Consider the following 25421-nt stretch of genomic DNA (forward strand, 5'->3'; position numbering starts at 1 on the left):
ATATTATCGTCAGTTTGTTCAGGGATTCTCATCCATTGCATAGCCTTTGACCAAGTTGACTTAGAAGGGTTCTCCATTTGTATGGTCGGACGAGTGTGAGGAGAGCATTCGGAAGCTCAAGACAGCTTTGACCACAGCTCCGGTATTGGTTTTTCCATTAGCTTCAGGTTCATATACCGTATATTGTGATGCTTCTAGAGTTGGGATTGGTTGTGTATTGATGCAAGAGGGTAGAGTTATCGCTTATGCTTCTCGTCAGTTGAAGCCCTATGAGAAGAACTACCATGTTCATGATTTGGAACTGGCTACCATAGTTCATGCATTGAAGATTTGGAGGCATTAATTGTATGGCGTATCTTGTGAGGTATTCACTGATCATCGTAGTCTTCAATTTGTTCAAGTAGAAGCATCTTAATTTGAGGCAGCAGAGATGGCTAGAGTTGCTTAAGGATTATGATATTACTCTTCTATATCATCCGGGAAAGGCCAATGTAGTGACCGATGCTTTGAGCCGAAATGAATTGAGTATGGAGAGTTTGGCATATATTCCAGTTAGGGAGAAACCCCTTGCAGTTGATGTTCAGGCCTTGGCCAATCAGTTCGTGAGGTTGGATATTTCGGAGCCCAGTCGGGTGTTGGCTTGTGTGATTTCTCGGTCTCCTTATATGATCGCATCAGAGAGCGCCAGTATGATGATCCGCATTTGCTTGTCCTTAAGGACAGAGGTACTTAGTTTACTTCCCAGTTTTGGATGTCTGTTCAGCGAGAGTTGGGTACTCAGGTGGAGTTAAGCACAACCTTTCATCCTTAGACGGACGGGCAGTCCGAGCGTACTATTCAGATATTGGAGGACATGTTGCATGCTTGTGTTATTGATTTTGAAGGTTCATGGAATAGGTTTCTACCGCTTGTCGAATTTGCCTACAACAACAGCTACCAGTCGAGTATTCAGATGGCTCCATATGAGGCTTTGTATGGGAGGCGGTGTAGATCTCCAGTTGGTTGGTTCGAGCCCGGCGAGGCTAGGCTATTGGGGACAGATTTGGTTCAGGATGCCTTAGAGAAGGTGAAGGTGATTTAGGAGAGGCTTCGTACAACGCATTCGCATCAGAAGACTTATGCAGACTGGAAGGTTCGAGATGTATCCTACATGGTTGGTGAGAAGGTCTTGCTGGAGGTTTCGCCCATGAAGGGTGTTATGAGATTTGGAAAGAAAGGAAAGTTGATTCCGCGGTTCATTGGGACTTTTGAGGTACTTAGGAGGATTGGGGAGGTGGCTTATATGCTTGCTTTGCCACCCAGCTTGTTGAATGTGCATCCGGTATTTCATGTTTCTATGCTCCGGAAGTATGTTGGGGTCCCGTCTCATGTTTTGGACTTCAGCACGGTTCAGTTGGATGATGATTTGACCTTTGATGTGGAACCAGTAGCTATTTTGGGTCGTCAGGTTCGAAAGTTGAGATCAAAGGATATAGCTTCAGTAAAGGTACAGTGGAGAGGTCGGCCCGTAGAGGAGGCTACCTGGGAGACCGAGCGGGAGATGCGGAGCATATATCCTCACCTGTTTGAGGCTTCAGGTATGTTTCTTGACTCGTTCGAGGACGAATGTTTGTTTAAGTTAGGGAGGATGTGACGACCCGACCAGTCGTCTCATGAGTTACCACTCCGTTTTTCCCATTTCTACTTCTTTATGCTTTGTTATCCGTGTTTTATGTGGTCAAGTTGATTGGTTTGCATTTGGTATGATTTTGGTAAGAAATGAGACACTTAGTCTCTTTTAAGAAGGTTTAAGTTGGAAAAGTCAACCAAATATTGACTTATGAGTTAGAGGGCTCAGATGTGAGTTTCGATGGTTCGGTTAGCTTCGGGAGGTGATTTATGACTTAGGAGTGTGATCGGAATTGGTTTTGGAGGTCCGGTGTAGAATTAGGCCTGAATAGGTGAAGTTAGTATTTTGGCGATTTCCGGTTGGTAGGTGAGATTTTGATCCGAGGGTCGGAATGGAATTCCTAGAGTTGCAGTAGCTTCACTATGTCATTTGGGATGTGTATGCAAAATTTCAGGTTATTCGGACGTGTTTTGGTTGGGCTTTTGATCGAAAACGTATTTCGGAAGATTTTAGAAAATTAGGCTTGAATTCGATGTGACTTAGTAGATTTGGTATTGTTTGAGGTGTTTTGATGATTGGAACAAGTTTGAATAAGGTATTGGATCATGTTTGTGTTTTTGGTTGAGGTCCCGGGGGCCTCGGGGTGATTTCGGATGGTTAATGGGAAGATTTGAACTTGAATAATTGCAGAAAGTGTGCTGCTTTTGGTGTTTTTGCACCTGCGGCTTGGGAACCGCAGGTGCAGTGCCGCACGTGCGAGGGGAAAAGCCGCAGATGCGAAGTTTGGGCTAGGGAGAAGTTTCCGAAGAAGCGGTCGAGGTGGCCACATCTGCGAAGCCGCAGATGCGGAAGTCCAGTCGCAGAAGCGACTTTTGGAATTTTAATGAGAAACCGCAGAAGCGGTTGGTTGGATCGCAAATGCGGTACTGCAGGTGCGGTAAAGGGGTCGCAAATGCGAAAACCCCTGGGCAGAATGTATATATGTCTCTTTTTCGCGATTTTTAAATGGTTTAACCATTTTTAACTTCGGACTTAGAGTTTTTGGGTGATTTTGAAGAGAGATTTCAAGGGAACTTCGATAAGGTAAGGATTTTGGAATTAAAACACACTTCTATGGTGGTATTTCATGAATTAGGACTGAAATTTAAAGAATTAATGGACTAAAAATGGAGGTTTAGGGCTTGAGTGTAAGAGGTCTTAAATTAAGGATTTGAGGGGTCAATTGAACTCTGATTCTGGTGTTTTGATATCTATGAACTCGTAGGGAGAAAAGGAATCTAATAATGTGAAAAGTTATGAGTTTCGAGAAGTGGTCCCGGGGCTCGGGTTTTGCCAATTTCGCGATTTTTGACATTTTTCGATTGTTTTCACTTGGGCTTTGTTCCCTTAGCATATTGTGACGTATTCGTTCTGGTTTTGGTCAAATTCGATGCGCGAGGATGCCGATTTTAGAGGCAAGGGCATAGTGGGCTAGAGCTTTAGCCGGTTCGAGGTGAGTAATGAATGTAAATGATGTCCTGTGGGTTTGAAACCCCGGATTTGCACATCGCAGTGCTATATGGAGGCGAGACAAGCGCTTGATGATGAGCGTGGGGTCGTTTACTATTGGGGATTGTGACTTGGTCCGTCCTGAGTGACGCATTTACCGCGTATTTGATTAAAGCTTATTTGTTATCCTCATTATTTGGATTGATTGCCATATTTGGGTTTCGTGCCAACTATTTGAACCCTCCGGGGGGTTTAGCCACTATTTCCTCACTGTTTAGACTTACTACTTGAACTTAGTGGTACCGTTTTCCACTGTTTTACATCCTCTCCACTCTTACTCGGTTTTTGAAACTAAAAATATATATTAAATGATATTTTGGGCTGAGAACTACTATTTTACAAAATGCCCGAGAGGCTTATATAATTTTTGACTGAGTATAGCCAAGGGCCAGATGTGAGGATACTATGGGATCGGGCAGCGCGCCGCAGCAGTATTATGTTGATATTGATATGAGACCGAGGGCCTAGTTGATACCATGAGATGTCTTGATATTGCGCTTGGGCCGTAAGGGGCCCCTCCCGGAGTCTGCAAACCCCAGTGAACGCCATCGAAGATAAATATACGGATCGGGCTGCACGCCACAACGGGTGCTATAGGGTACCGTTCTATGTGTTGATTTTCATTATATGTTTGTCGCATAACTGCTTATTTGTTGTAGCATCTCCATATTTCGTTTCCATGGGTTTATTTCATTCATATTACTTGTTTAAACTGCCGCATTATAGATTTCTCTGTGATTTCCATGATTTCTTATTCTCAGTCATTATTTATGCTTATTACTCACTGGGTCGGAGTATTCACATTACTCCATGCACCTTGCGTGCAGATCCAGGTGTTCCAAAGGCTGAGTGAGGATATTAAGTCGATTAGTTCATATCCGGGAGCATCGAGGTAGCTGCACGGCATCCGCAGCCCGGATCTCTCCCTTTTATCCTTTCGTTTTATCCGCATTTCCTAAACTGATTATGTATTAGGCTGTTAAACTTGTGCTAGAGGCTCGAGACTTGTGACACCAGATCTGTATGTGTTATGTAGTGGTATTATCATCTGAATTTCCGCATATTTGACTTGTTGTCCTAAACTTTTATTATGATAAATTGGCAATTTAACTGTGTTAGCTAATAATGAATTGTATAAGAAATGGGTCGAGGTTGTTAGTTGGTCAGGCTTGCCTAGCAGTGTGTTGGGCGCCATCACGACCGGGGTTGGGGTCGTGACAAGTTGGTATCAGAACCTAGGTTACATAGGTCTAAATATCAACACTAACGATCAACCGTCCCAAGAAGTGGAGTCACGAGTACATGAGCTACTAGAGTTAGCTAAATACATTGTCTTGAAAGAAATACAACACTATCTGAAAAATAGAAACGGTAATCAAGAAATGAAAAGATGACTCCAAGGCATGCGAATGGTATGCAACTCTACCTTGAGTCATATATCTGGTATCCGCTAAGCACCTCTTGAAATTCTGCTATTACAAATGTCTAAATATGTACAAGAAGTATAGAAGTGTAGTATGAGTACAACCAACCCTATGTACTCCATAAGTGTCAAGCCTAAACACAACGAAGTAGTGACGAGGCCAAGATATGATACTTATATATAAACCTATGCAGTTGAGTAATGAGAAATAATGAGATAACAATTAAAATATCAAGTAATATGACAGGATAACAACACGTGAGAGAGTTAACAAGTACATAAGTAAAGAGATATAAACTGAGAGAATAAAGAAGATTCTACCAAGTAAACCACCACTCATACTTCTACAACAATTCGGAAAAGATCTTTCAAAGATGATTGCAAAGCAACAAGGCCAAATGCTCAGTCCGAATAGCAAAATAAAGAACAACAATACCAACAAATTGTATGGCATTACCCTTCCTACTTTTACTCTCGTCCTTACAACATAATATAATAACTAGAACAAAAACACCCTTGATGCATATCCTCACACTCGACCACGATAACACCCTTCATGCAATGATATTGATATACGAAGAAAGAATGAAAACAACCTTCGTGCAAATTCACACTCCCTCACAAGCTCGAAAATACACTTTGTACATTTCACTCTTCCTCACCAAGCATCACATATTATACAATACCAAGCAAGGTGGGAAGCATAGTCAACATCAAGGATAACATTTGAACATAACTCGCCATATGACAATTTACCAACACCTTTGCACCAACAACCAAATCAATAATTCGATAGCCCTAATGCCCAATATCTCAATAAGCTCAACATGAATAATAACATGGATAAGATAAATCAAAGAGTTTCATAATCTATCTAAAGCATGGAAGACATAATATATAAAGTAACATGGTACAATTAAGGCTAACCCTACCCACATGGGCAACCGCATATACACTCGTTACCAAATATACGTTTCTCCCAACACATAGATCACACAACAAATAGACTTAATTACAACTTATTTCCCTCAAATCAAGGTTAACCGAGACACTTACCTTTTTTCGAAACAAGATCAATAATCTAATACGGGCTTCCCTTAGGAACATACCTCCAAACCACTCAAATCTAGTCAATTATTACTCAAGTAAGTCAAAATAAGCTTTAGAAACTACCTTAGTACCAAAAGGTTTGATCTTTGTATTTTTTGAAAAGTAAAAACAAATATTATCTTCAGTCCACATGGTCAAAATCCAAAATTAAGACCAAATCCTGATTACTCATTCACCCTCGAGTCCAAATATGTGACTTATTTCATGATTTGACTTTAATTTGAGGTCTAAAGCTCACATTTACAAAATCCAAAATTTCTACCCCAAATCCTTGTTTTTATTCTGTGAAATCCTATATTTAATTGGGGAAATCAATGAAATGGTAATGAAAATGGAATAAAAATAAGTCAAAACTACTAACATATGAAGTTGGAAGAATTTGGTCGCCAAATCGCCTCAATGTGGAGTCTAGGTCTCAAAAATGGAATAAAATGAGTTATGTCCCAAAATCCCAACGTTTTACCCAGCTACAAATATCGGAATTGTGAACATTTGTTTGCAATTGCGAAGTTCAAAAATTTGAACCGCTGATCGCAAATGCGAATAGTGTCAGGTCCCCTCATATCTCGCAAGTGCGATGGAACATTCGCATTTGCGAAGGGCCAGCCCCTCACAAAAGATAACTAAGCTTCACAAATGCGAAGCTATTCCTATATTCTCTAGTGTTGCAATTGTGACACAAGTCTCGCAATTGCGAAGTACACACCTCGCAAAAGTGAGTTGAGCTTCGCAAATGTGAAGCTTTACTGCCTCTGCCCAGCTTCGCAAATGCAAGCTAGCACTTGCAAATGTGAGGCTCGCATTTGCGAAGGTTCCGTAGCACCAGCAAATTTCTAGCCTTGCTAAAACAATTTGAAATTTGTCCAAAACTTATCCGAGCCCTTCGGGCTCCAATCTAAATATCATAAAAACTTGCTCACAAGATCAAATCTTTAAAATAACATCTAAAATCAACAATCAAACACGAAAAATCAAAGAATTTCATAGTTCCATCTTCAATGTTTCAACTTTTTACATCAAGAACAAAAACGGCCTTGGGTCACTCCGGACCCCAACCAAATACGCGTACAAATCTAAAATCATCGTACAAACCTACCAAAATCGTCAAAATACTGATTCGAGGTTGTTTACCAAAATTATTGATCGTGGTCAACTCTTGCAACTCTTGCCATTTTGAATCTCAAAGATCAAGTTTTCTTTAAAAATTTACATTTCGTCTTTCCGGAAATTAAAATGGACCATGCACGCAAGTTATAAATAATCAAATAGAATTGTGAAGATCTCAAATGTCACGACCCAAACTCTCACCTTAAAGATCATGATAATGACACCTAGTCTCTAAAACTAAGTAAGCCAATCAGTAACAACATCTAAACTAATTGAACATGATATTATGAAGCAGAGTTTATTATAAAATAGAAAATAAAGTTAATACAAGACAACATGGAGATAATCACGACAATCCCAAGACTAGATTGTACAGAGTCATGAACTCTAGCAAAATACATAGAAATATCTAAAAAACAAAGATACAATACTGTTATGATAGAGAATTGGCAATATAAACATGAGGAAAGGACTCTAAGGGACTGCGGCGATCGAGCAACTCTACCTTGACTCCTCGTGATCAAGAAGCTAACACTGCTTGGAACCTCTGCCTCCAACACCTGTATCTGCACAAATATGTGCAGTAGTGTAGTGTGAGTACACCACGGTCGGTACCCAGTAAGTATCAGGACTAACCTCGATAGAGTAGTGATGAGGTTTAAGTCAAGACACTCACTAATCGAATAACCTGTGCGATATATCAATATAAAGCTAACAACATAAAGAAAAATAAATAAATGGTAACAAAGAGTAATCATGTGATAAACAACAAAAAATAAAAGCACAAACAAGATACAAGTGAAAGCAATTAAGAGAAAGCAATGAGAGTTGTAATCATCAGATCGTTCCGACACAAGATTTACAACAAGAGTCATCCTGTGGCACCACATCTCATAATCACGAATCTCAAGTCACAAATCACGAATCATATACACATGGAATCTCGTGCCCCCATTATCAATCACCTTCACACGGATAAGACCTCGTGCCACCGTATAAATTACAACCGCACAGAAAACTCACCTGTTGTACAGATAACTCATGTGCCAATATCACAATCCGCCCAACGTGGTCACAGGCTCAATATTAAAATCCTCCCGGCATATTAACAAGATCAATATCACAATCCACTTGGCGTGGTAACAGGCTACCAGTCCAAACCATGTCGGAGAGAAAGAAAATTTATAAGAATACATGTACATGATCAATGAACATCAAGTTTTATAAGAATACATGTATGCATGTGCAAGTGTACTAATACATCTCAAATAATCAAGTAATATCATTGATACCGTGTAGGACATTGGGGATAACACAAGTCATGTAATATGCATGACATACACAAGGATGTCGAAAATCAACAACCAAAATACTCCTCTTTCATCAACAACACGTCCCCAGAACCTCACATAACATCCCTATATAGACACCCTTATCTCATCGCATTGACAATATATCAATAGTCACTTGTATCGCTCCACCCCGACAATAACATAATAGACACCTGTATCATTCTGCCCAAACAATATCACAATAGCCATCCATATCACTCCGCCCAGACAATAACACAATAGCCACCTGTATCACTCTGCCCAGACAGTATATCAATAGCCGTCCGCATCGCTCTACACAATCAACAATCAATCCCCACAACATATCTACATATGACACAATATTGCCAAAACAACAATATCAATATCGTAATAAAGCATATCCCACAACTCAATAATAATGTATACGAGAATTTCAACAACAAAAAAATAAAACGGGAAATAACTCGACGATGAAAGATATTCTACATAACAACAACTTCAATTAAAAACATATTAATAGCCTAAGAGTCTAAACCAATCAATTTCCATATATAAGCTCGGCTACACATTCATCACCTTGTGTATACGTCTTTCACATAATTCAAATAATGCAATTAGACCAAATCCTCCGGGGTAGTTTTTCTCACACAAAGTTAGGCAACATACCTACCTCAGACAAGCTAAACCAATCCACTAATAAGCCCTTCCCGTGCAAGTCCACCTCTGGATGGCTCGAATCTAGCCAGAATAACTCAATATCATAAATAAAAGCCATAGAAAATGATTCTGGACAATAGAGCTTCGATCTTCAATGAAAATTAAAAAGTCAACCCCTAGCTTGTTGATACCTAATTTTGCCCTCATATTTTTCAAACAATACATATACTTTCAAAACATTATTTTTGCATCATTATTTAATTTAAAGATTTATACAAGTATTTTTATGAATTTCCATAATTTTAGATTTTTAAAATTAATTCTGCATTTAAATTACTTAAAGATTAATTAATTACTTCTTCAAATTATTTTGTGATGATTTAATCACCTAAAATTATTATTTTTTGCACTTATAATACATGTTTCAAATATGTTACTTCATTTTATGTAATTACATTAATATTTTTAATTTATTTGCGCAATTTTACAGTAATAGCCTATATTCGTACAGAAATGCTCTTTATTTATATTATTTGTGTCAAAATATTATTTTATATTTTTATAATACAAAGTTATTATTTTTAAATATTTTAGTGTATAAATAATATTTTACTTATTTATCAAGCATTTTTATAAATTATTTCGTGTATTTAAATAATAGCCTAGCTTTAAACTAATTTTTGAACCAAATTGGCCAATATCCTTAGCCCAATAGATCCCAAGCCCAACCAGGCGACCCTTCTACCCAACCCGGTGGGTACCCGTTTTAGACCCGCCCCGCCTTCTTTTCAAATCCTTAAGATCAACGGCCTGCGATTAACCCCTCACTTTTAGTTAGTCCCCCACCTAAACCCTAGAGACTCACTCTTCTCTTTACAACCGCCTCTACACTCTCTTGAACCTTCCCCCTTCTTTTCCAAACCCTAGTATCCGTTGCATGATTCTCGCCGATTCCAGCTTAAAAATGGATTCCACCAACTATCTACTTACCTTATTAGGCCCATCCCGCTATTGGTTGTCCATTTATGGTATCACATAAGTACTTGCCTAACTATGGCAAGTACAATTTGTCACACCTCCTTTTTACACACCCAAAGGTAGTACAAAGGAGTTTTTCCAATTAAAGTGACATTATTCGAAATGGGATTATTCATTCATTTATTCAGAGTCACCACTTGGAATGTTTTATTTTCTGGTGTCCCAAGTCACCGGTTAATTTTAAAATCCCAAATCGAGGAAAATTCGACTTTCCTTTTGAAGTCTGCGAACCAGAAATTCTAAATAAGGAATTCTGTTAACCCGAGGGAAGGTGTTAGGCACCCCCGGATTCCGTAGTTCTAGCACGGTCGCTTAAACTATTACAATTGGCCTATTATCTGATTTTAATACATGTTTTAACCTATGGTACGATCTTAAACTTATTAACCACTTTTTATTATTTTAAAGAAGATTTAAAGTCGTTTAAAATATGTCTTTGGATCGCGCCACATGAAATGCACCCGCAATCCGAAACACATTTTATTCAATGTTTTAAGATTTGGATTTGGGTCACACGAAATGCACACCTGAGTATAGGAAAGTAATATTATTAAAATAACGCGCCTAAAGCGACTACGCATTTTTAACTTTGCGAGGGCCATGGAAATTGGCTAAATGTCACGCCTCGAGTTCTAAGTATTTTAAAAGAAGTAAATAAGTGAGGGCCACGCATTTGAGATTTTATTTGGCGCGGCGCACCTCAATTCCATTTTAAAAGTATATTCAGATTAAAATTTGGAGGGTTATGAGCTATTTGTGTTATCTATTACGGCCCACCTCAAATTATTAAAGGGCTTAAATAAAAACTTAAAAGTACATAAATGTTTATTTCAAGCTGATTGAGGGCTTATGTGAGAAGAGAAACAATTGGGCAGGGGGATTGACCCATCGCCAAACATGCAGACGGCCCAATGGAAAAGAACATAATTCACATCCCATTCGGAAGGAACTGTCCCGTTTTGGGCGCAAGGATGAGCCCAAATTCCGCCGGCTCTATAGCCACTCACTATATAACCCCAACACCGAATCCCCATGGAGCCTGAAAAGGCCAATATATCATGCCAATGCCAAATGAACGAAGGCCTCAATATTTATTGAGCCCAGATGCAAGTCCTGTTATTGAAACCATGGTAGGCCCCAATTTGAAAATGCTATAGCTGAAAGGGAGGGACTCAAGATCGAGTCCCTGAAGGCATTAACTTTTCACATAAGAAAGGAAAGTTCATCACTGGTTTAAAACATAAAGCACAACTTCCTTTTTGACAATTAAACTATATGCAATCTTAAATCCTTAAGCCTCAAACTAATTTTAAGAAGTATGATGGAATAGAATTCAACAAATCTGGAAAAATGTTCTCAAACTACCCAAGAATCCCATTTGCTAATAACTAACTGCTGAAACAACAATTATCAGTAAAAATAACAACTAATTCAAAACCACCTGTCAAGCTTATCATACTCACAAAATACTTAGAACTTAAAAAAACTTATACTAACATTTCAAAAATGGTAACAAACCTTCAAAACACTAAAAAGATCAATATTGTCATAGGATTAATCTTTCATTGTTTCCATGCTTCATGAGTGACAAGAGTTCAATTATTACATCATATCGGAAATTACTAAAGGGCATTATCAAACCATGTATCTACAAAAGCAGTAGAGCCTGTATAACTTCAGTATTCAGGAAACCATTCAAACTAAACAAACTATTACTAACTCTACTCAACAAGATCCACATATTGTGTATATTAGATACATAAGGATTTGAGCAACCTTAATATTCAACCTAACAGCTAAGATTTACATAAGGAAATGACTCAAATAACAGCTTAAAACATAACAATATACAAAACTGAACATCAAAAACTCCAAAACTTCCATTCCTTCGTTTCATTTTCAACTCGGGCATCAGATTACACAATTTTATGAGACATGTACCTGGATGTAGAATAAACAAAGGAAAAGGATAAAGGATCAGCAGCTACAGAGCATCAATCAACAACAATTGTTTTCTTTAACCAGTTTCAAGCCCAGAAAGTGAATAAAACAACCTAGAAAAATAGTTTCAATCAAAGTAATGAACCAAAAAACTTGAACCAGACTTGATTTTAGTTCATTTCAACTATCAACAGCACTAGGAGAAACTTTAGAAAATCACCAACAGAGCTCAGTGAAACAGTATTTTCCTAGAATTTTCAGCCGTTTAGGATTTTCAGAATTTCTTAGCTCTCTCCCCTCTCAATTGAACCTCAAGTGACTATGCCTTTATAGGCAAGTTACTAGGGCAGCCTTAAGAGTTTAGTTATTTTATTTTTAGTCCTTTTCAAATAATCCTTTTTGCTACTTAGTCCTTCATTTTTCTGACTTGCTAGCCAAGTTAGCCTGATTTTCAACTTGTAGGAAGCTTCTTAGGTGGTTATAGCAAGATTCCCCTAAGTGACTTACCCAATTTACCCCTATTACCCTTGCATTTTACCATGAAGCCCAGCCAGACTTCAAGTATGGGCTATGAATCCCCAAACAGGCTTAATGTTTCAATAGACATGGGGTCAGACTCAAACTAAATAGTATTCCTTTAGAATGACGTCTTAGACTGACCTCAGAGCCCAAATAACAAAGGTGAAACCCAAAAAAAATCAGAAAACTTAAAAACCAAACAAATCGACTAATTAATGATCATAAACAGGCGGGGAACTAATTAAGCTAATAAATTAAGCTAAGTGACAAAATCAAAAGTTCTAACAGGACAATTAATAGAACTAGGCAAATCAGAAAACAAATTAAAAGAGAGGAAAAGAACAGTGGTGACACAAAGACAATTTTGAAAACAAAAATAAACGAGACTTACCAGCTAAACTTGAAATCAAAACTGCGGCACTAATTCGACCCAAAACAGTGGCAAGCATTTGTTCTTGGTGAAGAACAAACGAGTGTCACTATTTTATGTCAAAACCAACTTGAAACAACCGGAAAATTCCTAAAATGGCTTGCATGCATGATTCCGACTTTAGGCTCTTAGGCTCGACTCTTCGATTTGATATTCGAAGAGCTCTAGAGATGTTCGAAGGAATCTGAGTGAGGATTTAGAATGAGGGAGAGAAGACGATCCTAGGGTGTTAATTGGGGTTGAACAGAGGCGGCGGCGCCACCAGGGAAGGTTGGGCGGCGCTAGGGTTTCGGTATTTGATCTAAAATTCGAGCATTTCTGGAAGGATTTGAGAGGAATGGATTGGGGATTTAGAAATAGGGGGTGAGGAGAGTATTTGGTGTTAGTTTTGGGGTTAGTTTGTGGTGGCGCGCCATGGCTTTGGGTGGAGGACTTAGGGCTGACGGTCGTTAGGGTTCTAAGGAGAGAGGTTGTGAAGGAGATGACTAGATGGGGTAGGGGGTGTTAGAACATATTTATATAACGACCTCTTCACTTGTGAACTGTCAGATCAATGAACCTTGACGGTTGAGATCAAATGGGGTAAAACGGGGTTGTTTTGATGAGGGGGAGACCAGACCGGGTTGGACACCGGTCTGGGCTAGGTATTTCAGTGGTTTGGATGGGTTTAGGGGTCTGGGACTTGTAATTTTAATTGAAATGGCCCAGAATCTGATTTCTCTCTTTTATTGCAAAATCTTTTTCCTTTTTCCCCCTTTTTAAATCCAATTGCTTCTAAATTCTTTTTCCTTTTTAAAAAAAAATTAAAATAAAACCTAAATTAAATTAACCTATCAACAATATTAAATACTTAAGCATAGTAATTACAAGATTAATTAACTCCTTAAATTAGAAGAAAAAAACCATGATAAATTCGAAAATTAAAAGGTAAAATGCAAGAAGAGCTATTTTTGGTATTTCTTTCATTTTTTGTAATATTAATTAAATAATTAACTTAAAAATATAAAATTAGGTCCTAAATGCAAATGCGCTATATTGTTTTTTGTATTTTTATGAATTATATAAATTAAATAGGCACACAAAAATGCAAACAAACACGAAAATTATGCAATTAATTCCTAAAAATCAAATAATAAAAAGAAATAAATCCTAATTTTAAGAATCATGTAGGGGTAATTCACACGAGGCAAAAATCACGTGCTCACACCATTTACAAAATTGGATTGGAACGAATCGAATCTTTGGATTTTAGGTGGTTTTCCATCTAGATACGATCAACAAGGAACGATTTGCAACTTTAATTTGGGTTTTTAAGCAACTGGACCCAACTAGGGTTTGAGATTTTCTCTTTTCCTTACTGATTTTCAATCGCATGTGATATTCTTTCCTTTCTCGTGTTTGATTGATTATTTTCCTTTTTGTGTGTTTAATTTCTACAACTATATAAACCCCTCCCCATTCCCCTTTGGACAGAGCCGAATCGCTATATTTTCACTAAAAAAATTGGAGCTCTGTTCTGTTGTTCCCTCATTCTCTTGTTCTGTACTTTGTTTTTGGCCGGCTGAAAGCCAAGACCACTGAGATTCTATTATTCAACCTTCTCTTGGTGCAAGCATTGCCCGGGGTTCCTTTGAAGCTGTTGGGAACTTTGACGCATTAAGATTCTGGATTCTTGTGGAATTTTGTTCTTTATTGTTGACTGGTAAATCATTTGACCTTTGTAATGTCGTTCGTATGTGTTTATGATTAGCACATTCCTACTTCTAAAATCCATGCCTTAATGTGTTTTTGGGCTACTCTTGTGTGCAACTCTATTAGCTTTACAGTCGGTTTAAGTCTCTTTAGCATTTTAATCTCACCTAATGCTGCTAGTTCTGAAATTGTTTATGCCTAACTTGAATAATCTGAACCCTATTAAGTTTGTTTAGCTGATGTATTCTGGGCTACTCCTGTATGCAACTTTGTTAGTTTTTCACTTGCATTGAATCTTTTAAGTTCATATTAGTCTACTGGTCAAAACCTGAATGTCTACATTACTGATCAACCTGAGCCTGTTTTCCTACTCTACTTTGAGTTCATGCAATGACTGCTTCACATTTGTAACAATCTGTGACTTGCTTCCCTGCCAAAATGCCCCTCGCCATGTCTTTAGCTCACTTGTTTCCATATTTCTTTAGTTATTACTTGACTTTAGAGTAGTTATCACAATTTGTGTTTCCCTACCATGTTTAAATGTTGTTTTGTTTCCTGATGTGAGTTAACATGGCTTTCTTTTGATACTGGGATGTATACTTAGCATAAATTGGACCTCTTAGGCTTTAACTTGTTTGGTATTATGCCCCTATGTATGATAATCTTTGTCAATCCTGCAAATATGTTTCTCCCTAACTCTTTTAATATGATTATGCCTATGTGTTGTTTTGCTAAGTGCTGAACCTATTTTCTAAGTCTTGTTGACCTTTTCACCAATTGTTCTGTGTTTTAAACTTTTCTATGTCTTCTTCCTAAAACTAAGTACATCTTTTCAAATTTTGTCCCATAACCATTGTCCACCCACTCTCATTAGTTACCTACGCTATTCTGAACCTACTATTCTTAGTTGGTTGATAGCCAAGGCCACCAATGCTCTTACTACTGACCTCCCTGGTGTGATCACTGCTCGGGGTCCAATTAAGACTCTTGTGAACTCTGACACAATAGGATTTGGGGTCTTTTAGCCACTGTCTTCAAAACTTAGACTTGAACTATCTCTGACACTCAATTTTTTCTTCCTATCATCTACTGAGTATGTAAATTGGTTGGTTTAAGTGATTTTAATGCTTGGGTAATACGGTCAATTTATGGCTGTGTGGTTTGGCTTTGATTTCTTCTATGGATTCTAGGTTGTGTTGATTAATATGGTTCATGGGTATGCTGCATGAGAGTACGTTGACCAGGCAATGCTGGGTGTTTCCCTTTTGGGCCTGCTATGGGCCTACTGTCATTATTTGTAATCATATTCATTACTCGGCCTATAATAATTTTGTAATGAACAATTGGGGTGTCAATAAAATGGGGAGTGGGTAGATTCTGATATTTGCACACAAGGGTAGAAAATATGCTTATAGAATTCGATGATTTACTTGCTATATATGCCATTCAATTTCTATGTGCACTGTAGAAATCATATCATTATGAGAAGCACACACTCACACTACTCATCTACTAGCTAAGATGAGTTCAAATGCTTTAATTATTTCTATTGCTACATGTTACTAGAAAACTTGCCTATAGGAAAGAAACACCACTGAACATTTCTTTCAATTCGCACAACTGCAACACATCCACTAGAAATCATGCCTATAGGATCTTAATTATCCCATTTGCTATTGTATCATAATGCTCACTTGTAAAACATGTCTATAGGGGGCTAAGCATAATAAAACTTGTTCCAAGCACTAATCGTTAGAGATCCTGCCTATAGGGTATAATTTACTCACCATAGAATTGTTAATGTTGAACTTCTCAAACACTGTCGAATGATTATTTATGTCGCTGTCTGAAAGCATGAGTAATTCCGAGCTTTTCTCCAATAGATTTCATTGTCCCTTACTGCGTAAATAACCTAGACCCTATATCTATAGGATTAATAACTGGAAATTTGCAATCTCAATAATCAGTATGTAGCAACTGTATAAACTTGTCTATGAACAACGCCTTGCATTTGAAACTGCATGTATGTTTTAATTCAAAGTCACATAAAAATCATGTCTATAGGGCTTAAGGTTCTTAGTTCTGAAACTGCCTAGCAGGAAACGTTGTTTCGTATGCATTTGTTTCTTAAGTAAGGAGGCTAACTTGAGCCCTTAACTGCCCATATTTGAAGTCCAATGTGTTTTTGTATGTCGCCTATTGTTAACGTTTTTTAGCAGCCTAAGTGAGGTCTAGATCAACCCAAATAGAGGTCCAATACCTCCCGAACCATAGGTATGGAACGAGTAGTGCACACATAGAGCACGACTTAGAATTGAATTAGAGCTCTTTTAGGTAAACGACTTTAACATAGTAATCGGGTAGCAGAAGATGATAGTCTGTGCCCGCTGAATAATACGAGTAACTCCCTACCTCAAGGGAGTTACGAAGTATTATTTATGTTGCATGGGGTGATCCTTTAGGATAAAAAACTTAGGACCCCCATCTTTTCTTTGAACCAATTATCTGTGTTTACTAGTTGTATCCATATATTCGTACTAAGATCTATACTAATCGTGTTAAATGAAATTCATTGACTTTTCATATTCCCTTTGTTTATTTGATCACTTAGCCTAATTGTAATCTACCTAATCTTAATTTCGGCTGGGACCCACGGTTGTAGACCTCGAAGAGTACCTAACACCTTCTCTTTGAGATAATTTGAGCCCTTACCTAATCTTTGGTGGTGTTGACTAGTCAAACAGAGTTATCTGCATAATAGATGCCCTAATGCACCTTAAAACCCGTTAGGTGGTGACTCTTCTCATTTTAATACTCTATCTCCCATCCAAAGGAGTCGTCACGACGTCGAAACCCGCTTTCGCGAGAATATAGGGCATGATAGAGCTCGCACCTCAAAACCCGGCAAACCTCATAAATTTTGAACACACATTCTGATATGAGTCCAGCCATACAAAAATCATCCAATTCCGACCTCAATTCGGCCTTTAAATCAAACACTAGAATCAATGTTGGAATCATGAAATACAAACAAATCCAAGTCAAAAATACTTATCACAATCCAAGTCATGAAAATCCCTTTTAAAATCGCCCAAAACCTAGCTCTCTAACTCAAAATGTGATAAAATAACAACCGCCCTCGAAATAGAGTACTATATAAGTCTTCCTAGGGGTCCTCTTCGTGATCGCGGGGCCTTATTCACAAACGAGAAGAACAAATCATCAAGTGACAAACATCCGTATTCGCAAACACGGTCAGGGGCCTGTGAATGCAACCCCTCAGCTCAACTAGCCTATGCGTATGTGACCACCCGCACACAAATGCGAAGGCCAACCCTGGCGCCGCTTCCAATTATTACTCCTACATGATCGCGACACGAAGGACACAAACGTGATGAACATCTCCCCTCCAAGCTATGCGATTGCGACACCCATCTCGCGAACACGATGAGTAAATCCCCAACCACCCAAAAACACTTCAAGATCGCGAATGGACTTCCATGATCGCGATGAGCTCCAGAACATCAGAAAAACCAACTACTGCAAAACATGAAGAAAAGGTCTAAAACTCATCTGAAACACAACCAAGAACACCAGAATCCAATCCAAACATATAAACCAATCCCAAAGCACAACAAAAACCTACTCTAGGCCTCAAATCACACCAAACATCATCGAAACTACGATCACACATCAATTCAAGCCTAATGAACTTTCAACTTCCAAAACTCACGCCAAACCATATCAAATCAACTCGGAATGACCTCAAATTTTGCATGCAAGTCCAAATGATAGAACAAACCTATACCAACTCTCACGACCACAATTCGAACCCGACATCAACAAAGCCAACTCTTGATCAAACCTATCAACCTTCCAAATATTCAACTATCCAACTTTTGCCAATTCAATCCAAAACAACCTAGGAGTCCCCAAATCTACATACAAACATATTCCTAAGATGAAAATCACCATACAAAGCTAATGGAAGCAACAAAATACCATTTCGGGGTTGTCTACACATAAGTCAAACTCTGGTCAACTCTTACAACTTAAAGCTTCTACAATAAGAATCATTCTTCCCAATCACTTTTGAATCGCTCGAAAACCGAAACCAACTATACATGCAAGTCATGATACATAATATGAAACTACTCAAAGTCTCAAACCACCGAATGGAATGCTAAAGCTCAAAACGACCAATCAGGTCGTTACATTCTCCCTCACTTAAACATACGTTCATACTCGAATGTGCCAAGAGTCGTTCCAAAGCCATCAAATCGCCAAGCTATTAGAATGAATCCATCTAAATCAACCAAGTCAAACAGACTGCCAAACCTAAAAGTAACTCAGACCGAAATGGTCACTCTGAAGAGACCTTCTGTGAATTCGAAGCTAATTCTTTCATCTCACTAATACTATTGTGTATAATCAGTAATGATATAGAAATTGTATACGGCAAAATCGAAGGAATCAATTTCTCGTTAATAAGGCATCTCAAAAGATCACCTCGAAGGCTCAAGACCACGGACAAAGTACCCTTCCTCGAGTTCTATAGACACCCAACCTGGGGATAACGTTGGATGTAACCCCAATAGGCATGGGGAGTTTCTGAAGAGTGCAGCCGGGACTGGCAAAATCTGCCAGGCTAGTCTGAAGCTAGTCTGAGCCTGCATCATGAAGTTAGCCAGCTGTCCCATTCCGGTTTCTTTATCATTAATGTATTTTGTACTATGTTGGGATTTTCCCTTTCTATATAAGGGGTATCCTCGGCACTTTGTAACTCTCTATTGTTCCAGCCACTCCATAAAAAATATAGAGGAACATACTCTTTGCTCTCTCGTACTTTCTTGATATTATTTCTTTCATTTATTGTCTTCATACTTGTTCTTCATTTATTGCTTATTATTGGCCATAAAGAGCCTCCCCAAGTTATCCCATAACTATTAGCCCTACCCTGATTACCCTCAACAGCTCGTGGCCGAGTCCCGGGATCGACCTTGAGGTCCCAAGTGACTGGCCTATCGGTTTGGTTATAGCTCCTTCCTTAACTCTATTTCGTCTCTAAGTCTCATATACTTAGCATCAACTGTTTAACAATCTAGCACAAAAATAGATCACGTATTTTTAAAATCCCATCAACAAATTTAATTTTTATTAATATTTTCACGGTAAACAGTATGGCACCCACCGTGGGGCTAAAAATAATAGTGATTATTTTCTTGCTAGTTTCGTCAAAACAATGCAAGTTGTCTTTCACGCTTTTTGTTGTCCAAGATCTTTGATTTATGGTCAATATGTCTAACTCAGTCAATGGAGGCAAAAACAACAATCTCAAGGACCACAGAGAGAATGGTGTGGATGTTCCGGGTATTGGTGTGCCACCACAAAACCTTGGGAATGTGACAGAACCAATCCCGGTGAATGCGGTCTCGTGCGACTCGCAACAAATTGATATACGCTCGCATACCCACAGGAGCGTGCATCGGAGAGATCCACAAGAAGCTCAAAAAACCCCGACCATGGAAGGACGTAAGGTTAGCCTTCATGTTATTTTTGAAATGTTGCAGGCACAACAGCTAGCTATTGCTCAGCTGCAAAGTCACCAGAAAAGCTCCCAGCACGGTAGCACCGGGGACAGCTCCCCCAACTGAACAGGTACAAGAGAGATAAAGCAATAGCGGGTCGATGACCGATCCTACCATCTAAAAATTCTTGAGGACCTCTCCAGGAAGATCGATTCGGGTAAGAAGATGATAGAAGACAACGACAAAAAGGTCGAAACTTAAAACTCCAGGGTCGACCAAATTCCAGGCGCACCCCCGGTCCTGAAAGGCATGGATTCGAAAAAGTTCATACAAAGGCCGTTCCCTAAGGAAGTGGCCCCGAAACCCTTTCCAATGAACTTCAGAATGCCGGAACTCCCAAAATACAACGGGACCTCAGACCCCAATGAGCACGTTACTGCCTACACCTGTGCAGTAAAAGGCAACAACAAAAGGGACGACGAAATCGAGGTCGTCTTGTTAAAAATGTTCGGGGAAACACTCTGGAAAGGGGCCATAATGTGGTATCACAACTAAGCTCCTAACTCTATAGACTCATTCACCATGCTAGCAGACTCCTTCATAAAGGCACATGCTGGTGCCATCAATATGGCAACGAGGAAATCTGACGTTTTCAAGATTAAGCAAAGGGAGAACGAGATGCTACGAGAATTCGTATCTCGCTTTCAAATGGAATGGATAGAGCTACTTCAAGTCTCCGACGTCGGGGCAGTGCAAGCTTTCACTCAAGGTCTGAATGAATGAAGTTCGGTGGCTTCAAAACAATTGAAACATAATTTGATCGAGTATCCAGCTGTGACTTGGTCGGACGTCCACAACTGGTACCAGTCAAAAATCTGTGCCGAGGATGACCAGTTGGGATCCCCCTCGGGCTTAGTATACCCAAGAAGGCTCCTGGAAAAGGAGCCAAAACCAAACAAAGAAAGATATCAGCCATACATCGAAGACATGAGGAACGCCCCGAGGCACAACCCACCGCGCAATAATTGAAGGATAGGACCCTCGAGGACTCTTCAATAGAGCCAGATTCGATAGGAACGCAGGGCCAACGGGGGCACAACACTTATCAGAATATAACTTCAATGTCGATGTATCAGATATTGTGTTCGCCATCAGTAAAATCAGAGATGCCAAGTGGCCCAAGCCTATACAATCGGACCATTCACAGAGGAATCATAACTTAGTGTGTGAGTTTCAAAACACGCATGGCCACAGAACTGAGGATTGCAACCAACTCCGAGAAGAGGTAGCTCGACTACTTAACAAAGGTCATCTCTAGGAATTCTTTAGCGACTGAACCAAAAATCAGTTCCGGGAAAGAGAGGCGGCCAACAAAAATGAAGTAAATGAGACACAACATGTCATTCACATGATCTTGGGGGGCGTCGATGCCCTGCAGGAACCTGTAATGAGAAGGATAAAAATATCCATCACCAGAGAAAAGCGAACCCAGGGATATATTCCCGAGGACACCCTCACATTCAGCAAAGAGGACACCGAGACTTGTCTCGGCCTCATAATGACGCACTGGTAATCTCTTTCCTTGTAAATTCTTTTCAAATAAAATGTGTACACGTGGATCCAGGTAGCTCAACCAACATTATCAAGTCGAGGGTGATAGAGAAGCTCAGACTGCTTGGCCAAATCGTGCCCGCCACTCGAGTTCTCAACAAATTCAACATGGTAAGTGAAACAACAAAAGGAGAAATCACGCTCCATGAGGAATCACTGTGGCCGGCACGACCCAAAACACCAAATTCCATGTCATCGAAGGAGACATGAGGTATAACGCCTTGTTTGGACGGCCATGGATACACTACAAGAGAGCAGTACCATCCACTATCCACCAAATGACGAAATTCCCAACAAAGGATGGAATTAAAACCATCTACGGGGAACAACATGCGGCGAGGGAAATGTTCGCAGTGCACAACGTGGCTCCGGTACCCATACATCTGCTTACAAAAACGCCAAAGGGTAATCAAGCCACACCCCTAATTAAGCCCAATTAAACGAAATAAAGGATCGTACCGCTTCCTCATCTCTAGTGATTGAATAGATCGATCCCCAAAACATCGCCAGCACGTCTCACACTAAGGTATAACCATCTCCCTTTTCATTTCATATTTCAGACTAACCCTTATGTAGGCACCAAATCGAAGCAGTCAGAATGTTAACCCAGCTCGAAGACCTTGAGGTTTTAAAGCATCTGTTGCATTTTTTTCCTTCGACCGAGTTTTTGTTCCGACAAGGGTTTTACCGGCAAGGTTTTTAACGATGCAACATATGCATGCTGCCTAAGGGAGATTCAACAAGTGTCCGAGGCTTATTTTGCAATCAACCTCGAACACTGAGGAGCATCCCCCCAATGGTTATTCGCTCGAAAAAGCCAAGAGACACCGAATCAGGCCCCTATAGGAAAATGATGTATCGGGCCAAACGGTCGAACGAACCGTATCTGTATAACCGGGCACCCGACGGCGAAAATGTGTACACTTGTACCAAATAATTGAATAATATTTGTTATCAAAGCATCTCATGCCGAAACCACTTCACTCGAGACTCAAAGGCTCCGGCCAAACACAAGTGACTCCGGTCACACGGTTGTATCTGTGAGCACGAGATTTTTGCCTTATATGAATTAATCCCATAAATTCAAAACAAAATAATTTTTTCCATTGGTTTGCAATTTAGTAGATTTTGTAGCATTTTTATTAATTGTTCGCATTTGCCTGCACATGTTAATTTTGTTTAATTCACCAAAACAAATATACAAAAATATGTTGCATTTTCATTGAAGGAAAATGAATTAAAAGAAAGGGAAAGAGTGAGAGGAGCAGATTTTGGGCCAGACCCACTTAATTCACCCGAGCCCAAACAATTTGAGGCCCAGGACCCGACTTTATTACCCGATCTACCCCCTTTTACAATCCAAATGACGTCGTTGTACTGCCCCCTCATCTCAACTGTTGGATCTCATTGATCCAATGGATAGGAACTAAACCCCCTTAAGTATATTAATGTCGGAATCCCTACCCCCCCCCCCTCCGTTACTTATCTCTCTCATCATCTCCTTCCTTTCAGAGATGAGCCTTAACCCTAACCTACCGCCCTCATTCACCATCGCTTTAGGGTGGCGGCGCCACCTCTAAACGCCATCAAAATCACACCCTGAAACTCCCACGCCTCTCTCTTCTTGAATCCACAAATATTTTCCCTCGAATAACCCTTGAACCCTTCGAATCTTAAATCAAAAGACGAACCCTAGAAATTCCAAATCGGATTTTGTGGGAATTTCAAGTCTAATTTGATTTTGGTCATGTGTTCTTTATAAGAACACACGATTAATATCATATTTGGCCGAAAATCCAAGAAGTTGAAGATTCAGATTAAATTCCACAATTGTTCGAATTTTAGTAGGTATTCTCTTTTCTTCTTTCCGGTAATCTAGCTTTCATTTTCTTTTTCTATTTCTCTGCTTCTTCTCTTCTTCTTGATTTCTTTTTTATTGTTCCAGAGTCATTTGCATGAGTAATTATGATTTTTTGTTTTCTTTATTATTAGTATAGTGAGCCCGTAAATCAGCTAATTTAGATTTGTTAGTTTGGTAATAAGCCACTTAGGCTAAATTTTTTAAATAGTTAAAGCATGTCAGCATGTGTTACCTTGGGCTTGCAATTTGTTAATTAGGTAAGTGCTAATTGGGGCCGTTTTGATTTCCGATCCTGTGGGTTGGGTTTTGGGTAAATTCCGACTCACTCTAGTCAGAACAGTTGGGTCAAAATTGACCCATGACCCATATTTCTGCCTGGCTTAGAGATAAATATCAGGGGTTGTAAGGGTAGTTTGGGGAAATTGGGGTAGGGAATCTTACTGTAACAGAAATAGGAAGCTTCTTAGAAGCTGACTTGGGGACTAAATGAAATTGAACATTTAAACTAGGGATTTGTAAGCTAAAATGAAAATTTCAAAAGGGGCAAAGTGCAAAACTAGTGGGATTCTGCAGCCCTAAATGCCTTGCCTATAAAGGCTCTTTATCTTGGCATTCAAGGGGGAGAAAAAGAAAGGGGAAATAGACTGAAAAGCTGTAACGGCTGAAAAGCTGTATGTTTAAAAATGAGGAATGGAATGGGATTTTAAAATACCCAGGGGGTTGTGAATGAGTATTGTAGGATTATATTTTCATCATCCTGACAATTTGACACTAAAATGTGTTCTGTATCTTTTAAGATAATCAGTAGTTATTTTAATTCTCCATGAAGCAATACAATATGTAACCCATTTTATGTGCTTGAGTCCTACACTAGGCTATGGCGTGTGGCCCAATTGTTTAGAAACGTTGACAACCTAGTGTGCATCGACACTTTTGGGCTTCAAGTGAGCCTAATTTTCCTTGTTGCTTTGTACGTAAATGTCCGAGCCTTCAATAGAAGGATTGGGCCTGACATTCCAGCCCATTGATCGTTGAATTTTACGCTTTATTTATAATAATTCTAGATCCCCTCGCCCGTTTATTAATTAGCTCCCCTAGTTTAGTCTGAGGCATGCCATATTAGCCAAATGTACAAATTATGGCCCTCAAAAGCTTAGTTTTGAATTCCCTTTAAAATTGGAATCGAGGTTGATCGTGCCAAATAAAACCTCAAAATGCATGGCCCTCGCTTAATTAATATTTTAATTTTTTAGAATTCGAGGCGCTCCATTTAGCGAATTTTCCATGGCCCTCGCAAAGTTAAAAACGTGTAGTTGCTTTAGGCGCGTTATTTTAATAATTAGCTTCCCTAAACTCGGGTGTGTATTTCATGTGACCCAAATCCAAATCCTAACAACGTTAAATAAAATATGTCGCGGACCGCGGGTGCATTTTATGTGGCGTGATCCAAAGGCATGTTTTGTATAATGTTGGAATCTTCTTAAAAATGAACAAAAGCGGTTTTAAAGTTAAAATGCACCCAGGTTTGAAAGTGTATTAAAATCAGATAATAGGCCAATTATAACAGTTGAGAGAACGTGCTAGAACCACGGAACTCGGGAATGCCTAACACCTTCTTCCGGGTTAACAAAATTCCTTACCCGGATTTCTTTGTTCGCAAATTGTAAAACAGAGTCAATCTTTCCTCGATTTGGGATTTGAACCGGTGAATTCCTTCTTCCAAGTGGCAACTCTGATTGAATAATATAAAAATAATCCCGTTTTTATTGTCACTTTAATTGGAAAAAAGTCCCTTATACACTTCCTGGGGTGTAGTGGAAAGGAGGTGTGACAGCTCTGGCGACTCTGCTGGGGAACGTCAACCCAGAATCTCTGGTTTAGGGTTCAGAATTTGAGCTTAGATGAATAGTTATAGTTGGCTTTATTTATTATCTGATTTTGTTACATGTTTGGGCCTAATGTGCTATGTGTTGCTTTTACCGCTTTGATATTCTGTGAACTGAATATAAACTACTACAAAACCTTTCTTTCTTT

The sequence above is a fragment of the Nicotiana tabacum genome, chromosome 11 (assembly GCF_000715075.1).
Source record: "Nicotiana tabacum cultivar K326 chromosome 11, ASM71507v2, whole genome shotgun sequence".
Lineage (NCBI taxonomy): Eukaryota > Viridiplantae > Streptophyta > Magnoliopsida > Solanales > Solanaceae > Nicotiana > Nicotiana tabacum.